This window comes from Lepidochelys olivacea (assembly GCF_965140295.1).
Source record: "Lepidochelys olivacea isolate rLepOli2 genome assembly, chromosome: 16".
NCBI classification, from domain to species: domain Eukaryota; kingdom Metazoa; phylum Chordata; order Testudines; family Cheloniidae; genus Lepidochelys; species Lepidochelys olivacea.
In genome coordinates, this window is record NC_140426.1 from 5,916,148 (window position 1) to 5,933,484 (window position 17,337).

Here is a 17,337-nt window from a genome sequence, read left to right on the forward strand (position 1 = left end):
TCAGGATTTCCCTCGTCTTTAACCTCTCAGGCAAAAAGCATGTTGGTAATCATATGGCCTGAAATATCCTATTCTCCCAGATGAGTCAGACACATTCTAAATGGTCTTTTTGATAGACAGCACAAGAAGAAGCTCTGCTTGCATTTCAAGTGATATGTTAATGTTCTGTCAGCCCTTCAGTAGCCTGTGAATGCCTCAGCTTCACCAGCCTCAAACGTGTAGGCCGGTATCGGTGTGACTTCCTCTCAGCGTGACAGGAAGACGGGATTCCAAACATCCCGGCGAGGCTGTATGAGTGATAAAGCCACAGTCAATCACCCATCCAGAGCTGCATCAATGGACAGCGGGTAGCAGAGATGATCATATGATTCATTCTGGGAAGCACTCCTTATGAATGTGGCCTGTTTTCTGGTCAATGAACCACTTGGGAATGGATCCTGCTTTTCTTCCAATACAGCGTTTATTTGGATTTGGTGAACAGACTGGCCAAAGAAGGTTCAAACTGTGTGTGTGGTGGGGGTTCGTAACCTGCACTCTGTGTGATCGGTCACCTCAATCCCATGGGATTGTTTCTGCTCCCTACTTAGGGCCCCGCTGTGGCAAAGTACCTAATCACCGAAGTCAATGGAACTTAATCAGGCACTTTGCTGAAGCCGGATCTGAATGACTTTGCTTTTTAAACTGGAGAATAAAAAATAGTGAAGAAAACCCCGCAAACACTTTCATCACTCCCCCCTCCGAATGTGGAATTTTAGGTCTGAATTTTGAAATGAATCCTTCAAGATAAAATTCATGAAACGTCCAGGAGGCAGGGACATCTTCAGTGAGACATGGCAGTCATGTGACTGATGATGTGTGACAACTAATATGCACTATCACCAACCACGGGTTTTCAAAAATCATGAGAATGGATTAAAAACACAATGAGCTTTTAAAAATACAATTTTGCATTCTGAGCCTTTAAACTAAACTGTTCTTTGGATTTTTAGCTTTATTCTACAGTTATGGGTGCTAGAAACTTACTTTTTTTTAAATGAGAACTGAGATTTCGTGCAATCTTTTGAGTCCAAGTGCTGGGGCGTTAAGAATACCCCCGAACAGCATAAAATCAGGAGAGTTCACAATGCTGCATATGACCTCACAGACAAAAGCAAACTGACTCAGTGCTTTTATTCATGTGCATTTATTTCCACGTTTTGCTATGCAACTCATAAGAGCAGACAGAGCTAGTGGCATAATTTGCTTAGAATATTATTAATAAAATAGTTAATTTTACGATATTTCATTATCCAGTTATTCCCACTATTGTTCTCCCACTTTAAATCTGAATAATGAATTAAATGAATTTTGCAAGCATTTTCTAACAAATATCTCATCCATATTTTCATGCTGTATTAATGTCCTCCTATCGCTAATTGTCGTAAGATTGTGATCTAATATGACACATGAGTGCTCTGGGGATGCAGTCAGTTTGAAAGCACGAGGCCAAACACAAGTACTTGAGGTTTTGTCTTTCAGCATTCTCCACACTGACATTACTGGACATAGCTGTGGGCTTTTGCTTCCCAGTTAGGTTTATTCCTCTGACACAGTCTCTCACTGCACTAAGCAGAGTCTGCCAAAACACAGTAGGAAAAGATTTCTCACACAGCAGGACTTAGGTCGCAATGGGATCAAAGGCAGAGGGGGAGGTGATTCACCTGCACCCTGTGGCATGAAACACAGCCAGCCTGAGGGAAATGGAGAACAAATGCCATGTGTGCTGCAGAAAAGCAGCCCGGTGCACACCTGACCTACACCTTCCCATTTCTCCAGGGCCCTCCGCTCTACCACTGCTGAGTGGGGGCTCCATGTGTCTGGTGGGGATGTATCCAAGCATAGAATCATAGAAGATTAGGGTTGGAAGGGACCTCAGGAGGCCATCTAGTCCAAGCCCCTGCTCAAAGCAGGACTAAATCATCCCAGCAAGGGGTTTGTCAAACTGGGCCGTAAAAACCTCCAAGGTTGGAGAATCCACCACCCTCCTAGGTAACCACTCCAATGCCCAACTACAACTTGAGGTCATTGCGCCTTGTTCTCTCATCTACCACCACTGGGAACAGCCGAGCTCCATCTTCTTTGGAAGCCCTTTTCAGGTAGTTGAAGGCTGCTATCAAATCCCCCCTCACTCTTCTCTTCTGCAGACTAAATAATCGCAGTTCCCCCAGCCTTGCCTGGTAAGTCATGTGAACCAGCCCAATAATGATTTTTGTTGCCCTCTGCTGGACTCTCTCCCCACATCCTGTCTGTAGTGGAGGCCCCAAAACTGGACACAATACTCCAGATGTGGCCTCACCAGTGCCAAATAGAGGGGAATAATCACTTCCCGTGATCTGCTGGCAATGCTCCTACCAATACAGCCCAATGTGCCATTTGCCTTCTAATGTAGATGTTGAAAAAACCCCGTCCCTTGACCCCGCCCCCTTGACAGGAAGTCCCGCCCCCATCTGGGGTATTACTTCCGGGGTCAAGGCTGCCACATGACCGGAACCAAGGTGTGTCATGTGACCCCTCTAACAACTCCTCCCACTCCTTTTACCAATCAGGATGGGTTTTGCCCCTGTAGGACCACCCAGAGAGGAGATTTAACCAATCAGGATGAGTTCTGGGGCAGGGGTGACCCATCCGGAAGTGGGTCCTGTGACCCCTCTAACGACTCTGCGCCCAACCCTCTACCAATCAAGAGGGGGTTTGCCCCTGTAGGACCTCCCCAAGAGGAGATTTGACCAATCAGGATGAGTTCCGGGGCAGGGGTGACCCATCCGGAAATCATTCGTGTGACCCCTCTAACAACTCCTCCCACCAACCTCTACCAATCAGGCCATCCCGAGAGCAGATTTGACCAAAATAGGGCAGGTTCTGGGATGGGGTGAACCGCCCAGAAGAGGGGCATGTGACCCCTCTGCCAATCAGAGTGCAGCACCATCACCCCATAAGGCCCAGCGTCGGGCAGAAGAGCCTGTCTTTTACCAAGAGCGCGTGTTTTAGAAATCATGGAAACATGGACTCCTTCATCATCCCTGTGAGAACTTCAGACTTTGTTTTAGCCCCAAGGGCCTTCGACAAACCGCAGAGAAAGAACTACATCAGCGACAGTTCTGAGGAGGAGGAGGGGGCGATTGAGGGGAGCCCTTTGGCCCAGCCATTGATGGATACCCCGGACCCTGAAACCCAGCCACATGTGGGGCCCCGCGATGAGCGTGATGGCCTCTTGTTGTCCACCCCCCTGGAGGAGGAAGGTGATCGCAGCTCGGGGAAGTCACTAGTGGACAAGATGAATGGAAGAGACAACTCTCAGGTAAATGAATGCTTAAGAGGTGACGGTCGAGTTTGGGGGTGTAATGGGGCTAGGAACCAGGGATTGTGTAAATCAAAAACCAAGCAGTGGGGTGCTTACGCTGTTTCTTTTCTAAAAAAAAAAAAAATCTCTCGACAGTTCGACGATGCCTTTCTAGAGGACCCGGAGACCCTGGACAGTGTTGCACCAAGTAGTGAAGATGAACCGGGCCCACCTTGTTTTTGCTCAACGCCGATACAAAATGTTGAAGAGGCCTCCGAGGATGACGGCTATGAAGAGTTTAGGAGGAGACTTGGCATGGAACTGACTGAGCCAGTGCCACGTCGTGAGCGTAAAAAAGTCATGCAGACTATTGTACGTGTTGCTGTTTATTCTGTTCTTAATCACTGTCTTAGGGAAAAGCTTTTTGAAGATTGTGAGGGCTGTGTCATAGATGCACCAGGCCAGCGGCACCATGACGGTGTGACTTGGACTTTAGTGGATATAAACTGCAAGCTCCGGGGCCTGTGTGCTGAGCTGTGTTTGGAAAGCTTATTAAACACTGTTATTGCCATAGGCTATGCTATGCAATGTCTGTGCCTAACCCAAGAACATTTAGCACAAGGGGTGACCTTGATAAATGCTGTGCAATTCAGTGGAGACCCTGACCATGTTTTAAAGAAAATGACCAAACCGGAAGATGCCTGCTTAGAGCATTATATTGACCATCTGGTCTGCACAAAAAGTTACAGAACCCTGCTTAAGAAAAAGGCTATTTGTAAGAAATCTAAAAGGATTAAGTTAGAAAATGGTGAGGGGCCAAACATGTGATATAAAACTTGGTAGCTGTAAATTTAAAAAAAAAATCTATTGAAAAGGGCTTTGTGACTATCTGTATTTCTGTTAAAAGGTGTCTGGCCCTTAAGGGAGGTTAAAGTTTTTTCTTTTTCCTTTCTTTTTTAATGGAGCATCTTGGTTTGTTTTCAAGGAGCTGTATGTCTTTTAAATAAAAAAAAATTGTTTGTGAGAACCTAGCTCTTGTGTCTTTTGTGTAAGAGAGACCCATTTATAGCAAAAAAAAAAAAAACTGAAGTGTATGTTGTGGGAGGGGGAAAAATATCCTAAAAATGTGTTTATGATAAAACAAACAGGGATGGTTCAGACATGTGGTTGAGTACAATAGAGCTGACTTATTCTGTTGAACTGAATGGGTTTAACCACACCCCTCACTGTGATTACTCACCCTTGTTGCCATAGGGTTAATTTTGATGGGGGTGCACCCATAGTAAGGGAGGTGGGTGGGTGAGGATGGTGAGTTCTGATTAATATGAAATGAAATAAAACCCCAGGAGTTCACAGATGCTATTGGACAGTTTAAATATAACCCATGTTGTTGGTGGAACGCTATAGGCCAGTTTAAATATGGCCCAGGAGTTGGTTGAAGGCCATGGGGCACTTTTTCTAGAAAGCACCCCCGCCTCACCAAACTTTGAGCATGAAAGAAACATGTTTTTAAAAACAAACACAAGCTCCAGGACATTCATTGATATCTGCAAAGGGCCCCTCACTTGAAATGGTTACTGTAAGAAGGCCCTACTGGGGGAAAAAATACCAAAAAGTATTTGAACTTAAAAAAGAAAAAAACAGAAAAGCAGCCCAGTTTTGCAGAAAACTTATTCCCCACCCCCGATCACAAAAGGGAATGCTAGGAAGGGGTGATCCAATCAACCTGGTAACTATTTTGAAACAAAAGAGTTAGGGTGGTGTTAAAAAAAAAAACAACTCAGGTAGCTTGGAAACTGTCTATTTCAACTGAAACTCTCTTGAATTGCTGCTGGACTGCAAGTGGAGGTATGTTCCCTGTTTTTTTTAACTAATATATATATATTATATAATGCCATCCTTTGGCCATGCTGTCTTCGTAAATAATGGTGCCTATCTTTATTGCAGTGTGATCTGTTTAGCATGGAGCTAGTAACTTTAAGTTGCAGTTCATCACCAGGCCAAGGTAAAAACCATTTTTGACTGTAGTTGTGCTTAATAACTTCAGGTATTACATAGGTTGAAGAGGGATTTGGGAGCTAATACTAACTAACATTTTGGCTTGTTTTTTACCCCAAAGACCCGAGGCACACATGGCTGGGGCAGGGCGGGGGACAGAACAACCAGGGGTCTTTTTAAAAGCTTGTGGGTTTATTGAAAAGTATTTTCTTGCAAACAGTGTTTTAAACTCTGTGTGTGTGTGTGTGTGTGTAAAACATAGGTGGTTTTTAAAAAGTATATGTCTACAAACTGATGGTGATGGTGTGTTTCCAATTAACAGGGTTTTTACTTTGCAAAATGAGATATATTTTTTTAAAAAAATATTTGTGGGGGTTGTTTTCAAAGTGGTAGAAATAAACTCAAAACCTGTGTTTGTTGTACAGCCTGAAATGGATTATTCTGTTTTAAAGCTATGACTTTTTTTAAATAGAAAAAACACCCTAATGGATATTTTTTATTTTATTTTAAAGTTTACTAGACAGTTTCATGTGTTTTATTAGAATGTTGTTTGCTTTACGGCACGGTCAAAACATGAGCGGGTAAAAATGCTCAAAAGAAAAAGGAAAGAGACAACTGAAAAGAAAAATTCACAAGTATCAGTGACAGATGGATGGATGAAGCCAGGTAAATATATTTTGCTTATTAGTCTGGTTAATTTATGAGGTTTTGTATTTTAAGTACATACATAGGTGTGGGTGAGAAAGCTGGCAAAGTTACGTTTTTGTAAAATGCTTTTTTTTCCCCCTGCCCCAATCAGGCATATGCAGCCCTTCTGACAAGGCTGTAGTGGGAGCTACAAGGACCCCTCCCCGAGAACCACCAAAGAACCAGGAATCTGCTTTGAGACCTTTAACAACGCAAAACAGCACAAGCGTGCAGATGAAGCATCAGCCCAGTCCAAACCTCATTTACGTCAAACCCAAGGACAAAACAAAACACTCTGGTAAAAAACGCCCCTGCAAACACAACTCCAATTCCTCAGCGGCCACCGCCACGCCAAGCCCTGAGAAAACTGTGAGCAAAAACACCCACATTTAAAAACCCGGAGCGGGCACTCTAGGGGTTGTGAATAAAAAAACCAAGGATTGAAAACACCTGCGATGCCAAGGTATTGCAGCCATGCAAACACAACTCCAGTTCCTCAGTGGCCACCGCCACACCAAGCCCTGAGAAAACTGTGAGCGAAAACGTCCACATTCACAAACCCGGAGTAGGCGCTCTAGGGGCTCTGAATGTGTGCAGAAACACACACTTTCACAAACCCAGAGCAGGCGCTCTAGGGGTTGTGAATAAAAAGCTAAGGACTGACAAGCCATTCTCCCAAAACCATAAGCTTGTCACAGATCCCCCATATCTAGTATTTGGGAAGAGTTTGATGCTTCATTCAGAAAACTGATGGACGCTGTATCCTCGGGGGGTCTAAAACTATGGCATTCTAAAAAGATTTGGAAAAAATACAACGCTTTGTTCAGAAAACTGATGGACGCTGAATCCTCAAGGGGCCTAAAAGAAAGGGGGGCTGGAAAGGGTGGCTCTGATCAGGCATGACTAGGTGTGGAAAGGGGTACCCTCAAGGGTGCACATCAGCTCATGTGTAAAGAAAAGGGCGGACGGCGCTTGGGGGATAAACAGATGGCTGCCAAAAAATTCCAGGCCAGGGTCGCTGTAAAAATTTTAAAAAGGGCTAAAGAGGTAATGAGGGAAAAAAAACAAAAAGAGATGCCCCCTACCAGAGGCTCTCAAACTGGCATGTCTGAAAATGCGGAGGCAAAATCAGACTCTGGTTTAGAAAATTCCCCAGAGGGCTCTCTAGACGGGGTCCCATCTACTCCCAATGACCCTCACGGAGGCATCTCAGAGTCTGACTCTCAATTAGTATCTGATGTAGAAGATGCCATTGATGGTTCCGTAGAGGAACCCCCAAGTAACCCTGAAAATGCAGAGGTGTATATGGAGAGAGTGAGAAGTTGGCAACATGAATTACCTAGATTTGGGGGGTCGGTGTATTGTGAGGAGTTTCATTTTGTCCATCTTGAGCAAATAAATTCAGCTCAACAGGCTGTTGAAGCCATACACAGAGGGATACAGCTAGTTCTTGATGACGTTAATGGTAGGGTAGGCCCTGATGATTACGTACAGTTAGGTTTAGAGAGCCGTTGTTTAACTAACCCTTTGTTTTCGGTCAGAAGAACTAGGGATGAGCTGTCCGCTGAGGATTTCTTAAATCAGACCTCAAAGCTGCTTCAGAGCAATAGAGAATTGCATCTCGATGGTACGTTGCGCCTCGTTGTGACAGTTGTAAAAAATAGGGGTGGGGGTGCTCGAAGAGTTTTAAATTCTATCCTTAGTAGTCAGATTATTCATAAAAAGAGACAATGTTTAGTAGACCTGACTTACACCGGCACCAATCTATGTTTTGCAAGAGGGCTCTTGGCCATCATGGCCAGTCATAAACCTACGGATGCGGAATTGTTAGCAGAGGCGAGAAAGTTGCACGAGAAACTGGGGTGGTCAGATCAAAAAAAAGGTTCTGCTCAGTGACGTAGCAAAGTTTGAACAGCATTTAGGAGTTAACATACAGGTGCTGCTGTATGCAGTGAAAGGTGGCTGGGTTTTTTTTAAAACGGGGGGGCCCCGTGTACCCTAAGACTTATTTCATCCTGTTGCACAATGAACATTACTATGGGGTTCTGGATGTGAAAAAGTTGTTCAGAGCAAAAAATTACTGTGAGTTTTGCCACACGGTGTACAGTCACGACCACTCTTGCAGTATCGTTGCCGTCTCTGCTTGAGCGCAACATGCTCTGACAACGTGGGTGTGCAGCGGAGGTGTCCTAGCTGTAAACTGTATTGTTGGTCCAAAGAGTGTTTAGACAGACATGTCAACTGTGCGTCAAAAAACCAAGTTGAATGCCTGTCTAAAACTTTGTGTGATAAGTGTCAGGCGTACCTGGACAAGCGGCACAGGTGTAAAGGGAGGCGCTGTAAGCAGTGTCAGGGTTTGATCATTGGAGATGTAGACGTTCACCTCTGCTTTACGGGCAGCCTTAGAAAGCCCGAATCATCAGAAAAGTATATTTTTTAAGATTTTGAATACATGCAGGAGACTGGGTTGCACACTCCCAATTACATTTTTGCGATGTCCCTAAAGTCGGAAAAATCCTGGGAATTTAAGGGTCATGAATGTCTTTCTATGTTTGTTAAGACCTTTATTGGCAAAGAGTTCCGGGACTACACATTCCTAGCGCACAATTCCAAAGGTTATGATGCGTATTTCTGCGTTAGACAGTTACTGAAGGAAAAGATGTGCATAGAATTGATCGCTCAGGGTAGTAAATTAATGTGCGTGGAAGTTAAGGCCCTTGGCATTCGTTTTATAGACTCTTTAAACTTCTTGCCCATGAAGCTTAGCAAGCTCCCGCAGGCGATGGAGTTTGAAGGTTGCAAAGGGTATTTTCCACATTTTTTTAACACTTTAGAAAATCAAAATTATGTGGGGCCTATGCCCGGTGTAGAAAGCATGATGCCTGGTGAAAAAGTAGAGTTTCTCGACTGGTATCAAGACCACAGCTCTGAGACTTTTGACCTGCAGAAAGAGCTTGCATGTTACTGCCAGCAGGATGTAAAAATTTTGAGACAGGCTTGTATCCTATACAGAAAAGAACTTATGAATATGACGGAGAAGGTCGATCTAGTAGAGAGAGAACCCGGTAAATTCACCGAGATAAAACTGTGTATAGATCCATTCCGGTACATAACGCTGGCATCCGTCTGCATGGCTATGTACAGGTTTATGTTTTTGGAGCCAAACACGGTAGCTCTTCTCCTTCCAGACAACTATCACAGATAGAAAAAGAGATATTCGACACCATCTATCCAGTGGCTGTTGTATATCTCTCAAAAACAAAATATACAAATACGGCATGCTTTACAGGGTGGGGAACTACAGGTAGGCCCCTACTTTTTAGACGGTTATGCCAATATTGATGGGGTACACACAGCCTTTGAGTTTAATGGGTGTTTTTTTCACGGCTGTGTCGCCTGTCATTGTGAAAAAGCACAAAACCCTATGATAGGTGCAACTTTTGGATTTCTTTATTACAAGACGAAGCTCAAGACCAACTATCTAAAAAGGCTTGGTTTTGTAGTGAGGACTCTTTGGGAGCACGAGTGGGTGGTGATGAAAGAAACAGACAGGGAGCTTGCGAGCTTTTTAAACCGAGCCCAGTTACCCCAGCCTCTCATGCCTAGGGATGCTCTTTTTGGGGGAAGGACGAACGCCATCCGTCTATATTATAAACCTAAGCCCGGCGAAGAAATCCACTATTATGATTTTACCAGCTTGTACCCTTTTGTAAACAAAACCAAAGACTACCCTACTGGGCACCCTGATATAGTTTATGACAAATTTGGACCCCTTGCAAATTATTTTGGAATTGCAAAAGTTAAAGTGTACCCCCCATGAGGCCTCTTTTTCCCATTGTTACCTGTCAGAGTGGGCGGCAAGCTTATGTTCCCGCTATGCCAAACCTGCGCGGAAACCGAGCAGCGGGAGACGTGCACCCACGCTGACGAGGAGAGGGCCATCCTGGGGACTTGGTGCATGGTGGAATTGAACGCAGCCATAGCGAAGGGGTACGTGGTGGCTAAAATCTATGAAATCTGGCATTTTAGTGAAAAATCTGATGAACTCTTTTCGGAGTTCATAAAATCAGTACATAAAATTACACCTCCGCCAGAAACAAGTGGCTTCAGGGTATCCCAGCTGGTGCACAGACGAAGACAAACAAAATAAGTATGCTAACGATTTCTACCAGAAAGAAGGTGTGCTTTTACTCCAACACAAGATCAGGCTAAACCCCACTAAACGCCAAATTGCTAAACTGTTTTTAAATTCTCTGTGGGGTAAATTCGGCCAAAGAACCAACCTACCCAATACCAGCATCGTGAGAGACCCCGACGAACTCTTTCAGTACCTATTTTCCCCCAACTATGAGGTTTCATCCTGTGAGTTTATCGACGATGAACCAGCGTACGTATCTTGGAAGCACGCAAAAGACCGTTATTCTGTCTCTGGCAATACCAATGTTTTCATAGCCTGTTTCCCCACCGCTTATGCCTGCTTAGAACGATACAGCCTCCTAGACGGGTTGCAAGAGCGGTGCCTGTACCCCGACCCTGACTCGGTGATATTTGTGAAAAGGGAGGGGGCCTAGAATCCCCCTCAGGGGGATTATTTAGGGGACCTCACGAGTGAGATCCCACCAGATCAACACATCACCGAGTTTGTGTCGGCAGGCCCCAAAACATACGGGTATGAGCTGTCGGGAGGAAAGGCCTGTATGAAGGTCAAAGGTATTACCCTGAACGTAGCAAACTGTGAAAAGATCAACTTTGACAGTTTGAAAGATCTAGTCCTGGACTATTGCACGGGCCTGCGAGAAAACCCCTCAAAAAAGATAGAGGTGCAGCAACCCTCTATTGTAAGAAACAAAAATCAGTGGCAAATAGAGACAAAAACCCTTAAAAAAACACAGAAAGTCGTTTACAACAAGAGGGTCCTAGGAGAAGGGTTTAAAACCCTGCCCTACGGCTTTTGAAAAATGGATACGAGGTGGAAACACCCCTTTTCTGCAATTCTCGCGGGGCCTAGCAACTGCGGGAAAAGTTACTTTATAAAAAATGTGTTGGATAATGCCAAACAAACATTGTCTGTTACGCCTGAGAATACTGTGGGGTGTTACAGTTGTTGGCAACCTCTGTATAAAGAACTGCTCTGTAAATACCCCTTTCTCAATGTTGTGGAGGGGCTGCCTGATGCTTTTGACAATGACCGTTTGTTTCCTACCAATAAAGTGAACATGATTATCATAGATGATCTGACGAACTCTGCTTGTGAAAGCGATGAAATCGAGAAAGCCTTTACCAAGTACGTGCACCACAGGAACCTGAGCATTATGTATATCGTTCAGAACGTATTTTGCCAGGGAAAAAAGAGTCGCACTATTAACCTAAACACAAAGTACATGGTTCTGTTCAAAAACCCCAGGGACAGATTACAAATTGCTACACTCGCTCGGCAAATGTACCCCGGCAAAGCTCAGTTCTTTCTAGAAGCTTTTGAGGATGCTACCAAAAGGCCTTATGGCTACCTGGTGGTGGATTTAAATGCTTCCACCCCAGAAGCTAAGAGCTGGTCTTTTCCCTCCAGACTGGCTGGCAGTTTATACTTTAAAAAGAACAATAGCCCGGTATAAAAAGAGATGAATTATTGGCAGGCCCCTTTTTAACAGCCGGGGTTGCTGACTGAAAACATGTCTAGCTGCGTGAAAAGAAACCTGGGCCTTTTAAAATTACTTAGCAAATCGTCCCCGCAGCAAAGGAGGGCTATACTGTGCTCGGCCTCTGACGATCTAGTAGCAGCCATCTCAGAAATAGCGCTCAACACCTTAAAAGGAAACGTACCTTTAACACAGAAGCAAGTGCATGTGCTGAAAAAGAAACAGACGCTTATAAAAACTTTGTGTAATAAAAGGGTTTCACTTAAAAGAAAGAAGCGTCTGGTGAAGCAGTCTGGGGGGTTTATCGGACCCCTGTTAAGTTTTGCTATCCCTCTGATAATGGGGCTTTTAACTAATCGATAATGGAGTATGCAGAAAAAATGTACCTGGTGCCCAGCCGGCAGTTGGAGCAATTAAGCACTCCCCTTCCAGCAGAGGAAAATATCAGAACGACCGCAACACGCTTACTGGATGCTGAAATGAAATCTGTTCTTCAAAGAATTGACTTAGGTGAATATGAAAAGGCTAAACTTTACAGCACCGTGCTTCAAAGGGACCCAACGTACGTGAAGCAGAGCGATGTGGACAAAGGAAAAATAAGTCTGTTTCTACCAGACCAGGAACAGAGTGTGACTGCCAAACCCTCCGAAACACCAAAGACCTCAGACTCTGTTGCTCAGGACGTGTTGGATAACATGAATAAGCATTATAAGAAAAATGCATCAGTATTGCTAAATAAGCTGGGCCAAGATAAAAACATTTCTTCATGGACCGATAAAGGGTCTTTTGTGTACAAAGGCTCTGTGATTAATGGTTCTAACATGCTCGACTTAGTCAGGGCCGTCACCCAGACGTGCTCTGTTCCTAGCAGACATGTACCTAAAGGATGGGATGTGTTTATGAATGCCATGGCGGAACTGAACATACCATCTTCCGTCATGGGCAACGCGACCAACAGAGATCTTTTGGAATGCCTCAAGGCCTCGATTGCCGACACCGGTGTGGACCAAGAAACAGTGACCCCTTTTTTGCCATCTAAAAAACAAAAATTGGCTAAAAGAGCCGAATGGCTCAGTTTGTGATCTTTTTCACGTTCTATTTTTTTTTCAAACTGGTAATGTTTTGCTTTAAATAAAACATTTCTGAATTGGGTCATTGTGTTTTGTTTTTTTAAAAAAACCACGCCAAACATCAATTGTCTTTAAACCCCTCCCCTGGGGTGCTTTATTGGGTAACATGACTATGAAAAGCGTTGCAAGATACGCATGTCTGGGCTTGTTGAAACATGCTTTGAGCAAGGCTAGGCATGGCCAAGTATTTAAATTTATTTTTTACAAAATTCATCACCATCCGGTCGTTTTGCACTAAGTCATTAGAATACAATTTTAAAATCCGATAAACCCTTGCTACGATGGTGTAGAAAAACACGCAGTAATAGCCGCAGGCGACGGAGCTGGGGTCTTGTAATTGTCTGTTGTGAAACACAATGTCTGTGCCATTTTTGTTTAAAAATTTCATAATGCTTTTAGGAAAGAACACACTGTTTGGGGGATGCCCGTATGAGTCAAAAAACTCTCCAAGGTTACGCTCCACCAGATACACGGCAAGCCAGTGTTCACCCGGTCGGTTGTGTGGATGCGTGTTGACCACCAAACCTAGGGGTCTCTGAGACAGCTTGCCACCAGGGAGCCAATCGCAGGGAAACACATCTAAGAAATTCTTTTTCGTGTAAGGGTCCGTTGATAAGACACATGAGAGCTGCCCGGTGTCCATGTTCAGATGTAGTCAAACAGAACATTTCTCCTCTGATTTATCTCTATGACGTCAAAAACCCCATACATGATCATATTGACGGTAATGGTTAAAGTCTTCCCAAAACGAATTTCTGCTCTCAGGTTCCCGGTTTTAATCAGGGAATAGTGATCAGCGCATTCCTGGTTGGGGGACAGGTCAAAGGCAAACATTGTGTAACCCTGTGCAAACTCCTCACGGTCGATTAACAGAGAACGATCTTTCATGTGTTTACTGGCCGTCTGTACCAGATTCATGGTTTCTCTCACGCAGCGTCCTGCCTCGAAGTCTGGTTGCAGAGGCTTGGTCGGTATCTGCTCACCATCCACATACAAGGCCACAAAATTAATATCGTAATGCTTAAAATGAAAGGGATTTTTAGCGTAACTTCTGCTAAAGGCATCGTTATCCACGAACCCCAGGACAAGCATTTTGGGTAACTGTCCCAAGAACAGGTTCTCCTGGTTACTGACCCTGCTGCCCGCAGGAATGCTAAACACTTTCATTCCCACACGGTCCACGGGGTATTTGGCATTAGCGGTAAGCAGGGCCTTGGCGTGCCCCAGACGAACGCTCAGGGCCACCCGTACTTTCTTCACAAAAAGGGATGCTGATAGAATGCGCAGTTTAAAGCCTTCGGTTCCGCTGCCCATTAAACAGAAAGGATCTTTACTGCGCGTCAGTTTAATTTTCACATCCACTCCGTTCAACAATAGTTTTTCTTGAAAAAACAGGTGCTGTGTAGATGACCCAGAAGCTCTACTGTTCTGCTTTGAGCGGTCAGCTTTGCATGCCTCACAAACCCTAGATTCTCGCCACCCAAGTCTGTGTCTTCCTGTTGTCCGGCAGTGTCTTTGTAAAAGAGGCCAGCGGAAAATTGCATAGCGAGGGTGTCGTTGCTGTAATTGAGCACTGATTCTATAAAGGCTCTGTAAGGGTAACAGTTGTTGCTTTGGCTTACAAGGCGGTCTCCGAGCGTGACATCCAGCTGACTAAAAATAGAGGCCACTGGGTAATTCACCAGGCCCACCTCGGCATCCGCGTTGAGTTCAGTTCCGTCTCCTTTTACAATCTTGCAACACAGGTACAGCAGTGTGTTGTTTAAATCCATATAATCTACGCCATTCCCTGCTATAAAAAAGTCAATGGGGGCAGACTCCGTAACGGCCGACAGAGGTGGCACCTCGATGTAGATGCTTTTCTCAATGCTGGTCTGCGTAGGGGCTATTTGGAACAAGTCTAGTTCGGATTTGGTGCATTCTTCAGACCCGCAGTGAACGAAAGCTATGTTGATTAAAATATATCTCTCCTATCAGCCGGCGAGTGTTTCCTCTTTCACCCAGGCTTCCTCTTGGACTTTCGCTTATTGCCAACCCTGCGGGTCAAAGCCCTTCTTTTAAAGGGTTTTGGGGGACCTGCTCATCGCGGGTATGACGCATTTCTCTTTCTCTTTCTCTTCTTCCTCCTTTTAATGTACATCAGCCCCGATCCTTCCTGTGAAGCTGTATTCCCCACCTTCTCCAGAACAGCGTGGGAGACGTGACCTACCACGTCTTTAGCTATGTTTTGAGCGGCGGTTTTTACGTGGGGTTTAATAATCTCTAGCCCCCTCCTCAAAAGTGGTACAGCTTTTCGAAAGAGGCTATGGAATATTCCACCCACGCCTGCCCCATACATCACGGGGGACCCCATGATATCCGGGAAGGGCGTATCCCGCCTGGGCTTTGTAATAGTTTCTGTAGACGTTGGGGTCGCCATAATTTTTTAGGATAGCCATAATACTGTTTTGCTTTTTAGAAAACTCGCTCTCTCCGGGGGCGCAGGTGTAGCTTGATGATCACCTTGTCAAAGCGAAATGAGACGCTTTTGTTCTAATCTGTCTTTATTTCAATGATAATGGTGTCGATGTGGAGTTTACTGATAGGGACGTAATGAGGTTTATCGTAGGTGATGGTGACAAACTCGTTGCTCCTTTCTTGGACGGGGACACAACGTAACAGGGGAACAGAAAAGTCCCCAACAAATTGATGTTCTATGATATCCGTGTACAGATACAAGGAATTAAAACCCCCTGTAATGTCTGCCGAGAAAGGGAATTTTTGGACGCTGTGTTTGGGACCCAAGCCCAGAACGTTAGCTAGCTCCCCGCTGGTAGAAAACATATAAGTAAAAGCGGCGGATTTAAGTCTATTTTTTCTACCCACAGGGTCGTAGTTCATGACCATTTCAGGCAGTCCGGGGTGACGAGCTATGATACTGTTCATATGATCCAGTAATTCGGGTATGGATGCGTAATAACCTCGTCGTAGGATGAAACTCCATGCCATATCTCCAAAGGTGACTTCAAAAGGGATGTCTTCGTTGATAGTGTTCCAGCTGTGCGGGTATTGTATTTCCACTAACCCCACCTCCCAGGCATCCCGGAGATCCAAGGGCTTAATTAGCCGTATTGTAAAGTTCGAACTGGTGTTTTGGGGAAAAACTGCAGAGCTGGCGTTGCTGGGCAAAGTAATGTAAAACCCACCCTCACTCATCTTCTCTATCTTTGCGGGGAGGAATAACTTTTGTTTGTTTGCGTCTAAATGTCACAGAGTTGAGAAGCTTTCACTCAGCTGTTAAACTTATCAGGCCACCCCAACCATTTTACCAGTAGTTGCTTTTTTCTCCCTTTTCCTTTCTCCGCTAGAACATTTTCAATCCTGTAAATCCTGTCTCATTTGGGGTTTACTTTTTGTAATTCTTCAAGGTAAAAAGATCCAGTAACTGTCTCATCCTCGTAGTCTTTTAATCGGTATACAGGTCTCTGACGCCTGGTTAAGGCTTCATCCACTATGAATATCTCATCGGTAAACATCTGTTCATAATCTTTTTCAAAAGCTCCTTTGGTTTTAGATAGTCTCACGTGGTTGCCTTTTCGAAAAGGGGCAACAACCGGTTTTATTTTAAAACCATCTCCATAAACCATTTTCCATATGTCATAAATATAAAGGGAAGGGTAAACCCCTTTAAAATCCCTCCTGGCCAGAGGAAAAATCCTCTCACCTGTAAAGGGTTAAGAAGCTGAAGGTAACCTCGCTGGCACCTGACCAAAATGACCAATGAGGAGACAAGATACTTTCAAAAGCTGGGAGGAGGGAGAGAAACAAAGGGTCTGTGTCTGTCTGTACGCTGCTTTTGCCAGGGATAGAACAGGAATGGAGTCTTAGAACTTTAGTAAGTAATCTAACTATGTATGTATTAGATTATGATTTCTTTAAATGACTGAGAAAAGAACAGAATGACTGAATAGAATGACTATTCCTGTCTGTGTGTCCTTTTTGTAACTTAAGGTTTTGCCTAGAGGGATTCTCTATGTTTTGAATCTAATTACCCTGTAAGGTATCTACCATCCTGATTTTACAGAGGTGATTTCTTTACTTCTATTAAAAGTCTTCTTGTAAGAAAACTGAATGCTTTTTCATTGTTCTCAGATCCAAGGGTTTGGGTCTGTGGTCACCTATGCAAATTGGTGAGGATATTTAACAATCCTTCCCCAGGAAGTGGGGTGCAAGGGTTGGGAGGATTTTGGGGGGAAGGACGTGTCCAAACTATGTTTCCCAGTAAACCCAGTTAGAGTTTGGTGGTGGCAGTGGAGATCCAGGGACAAAGGATAAAATTAATTTGTACCTTGGGGAAGTTTTAACCTAAGCTGGTGAAAGTAAGCTTAGGAGGTTTTCATGCAGGTCCCCACATCTGTACCCTAGAGTTCAGAGTGGGGGAGGAACCTTGACACCATACCTTCAGAGAATTTGAAGGGTTAACATCAGCGGGTCTGGTACGAATAGTTCTGTGAAAGCTCTGGTTGTAACTCTTTATAAAGTCAGGTAACACATCGATGTAGCGAAAGGTGTTATTTGCTGTAAAATA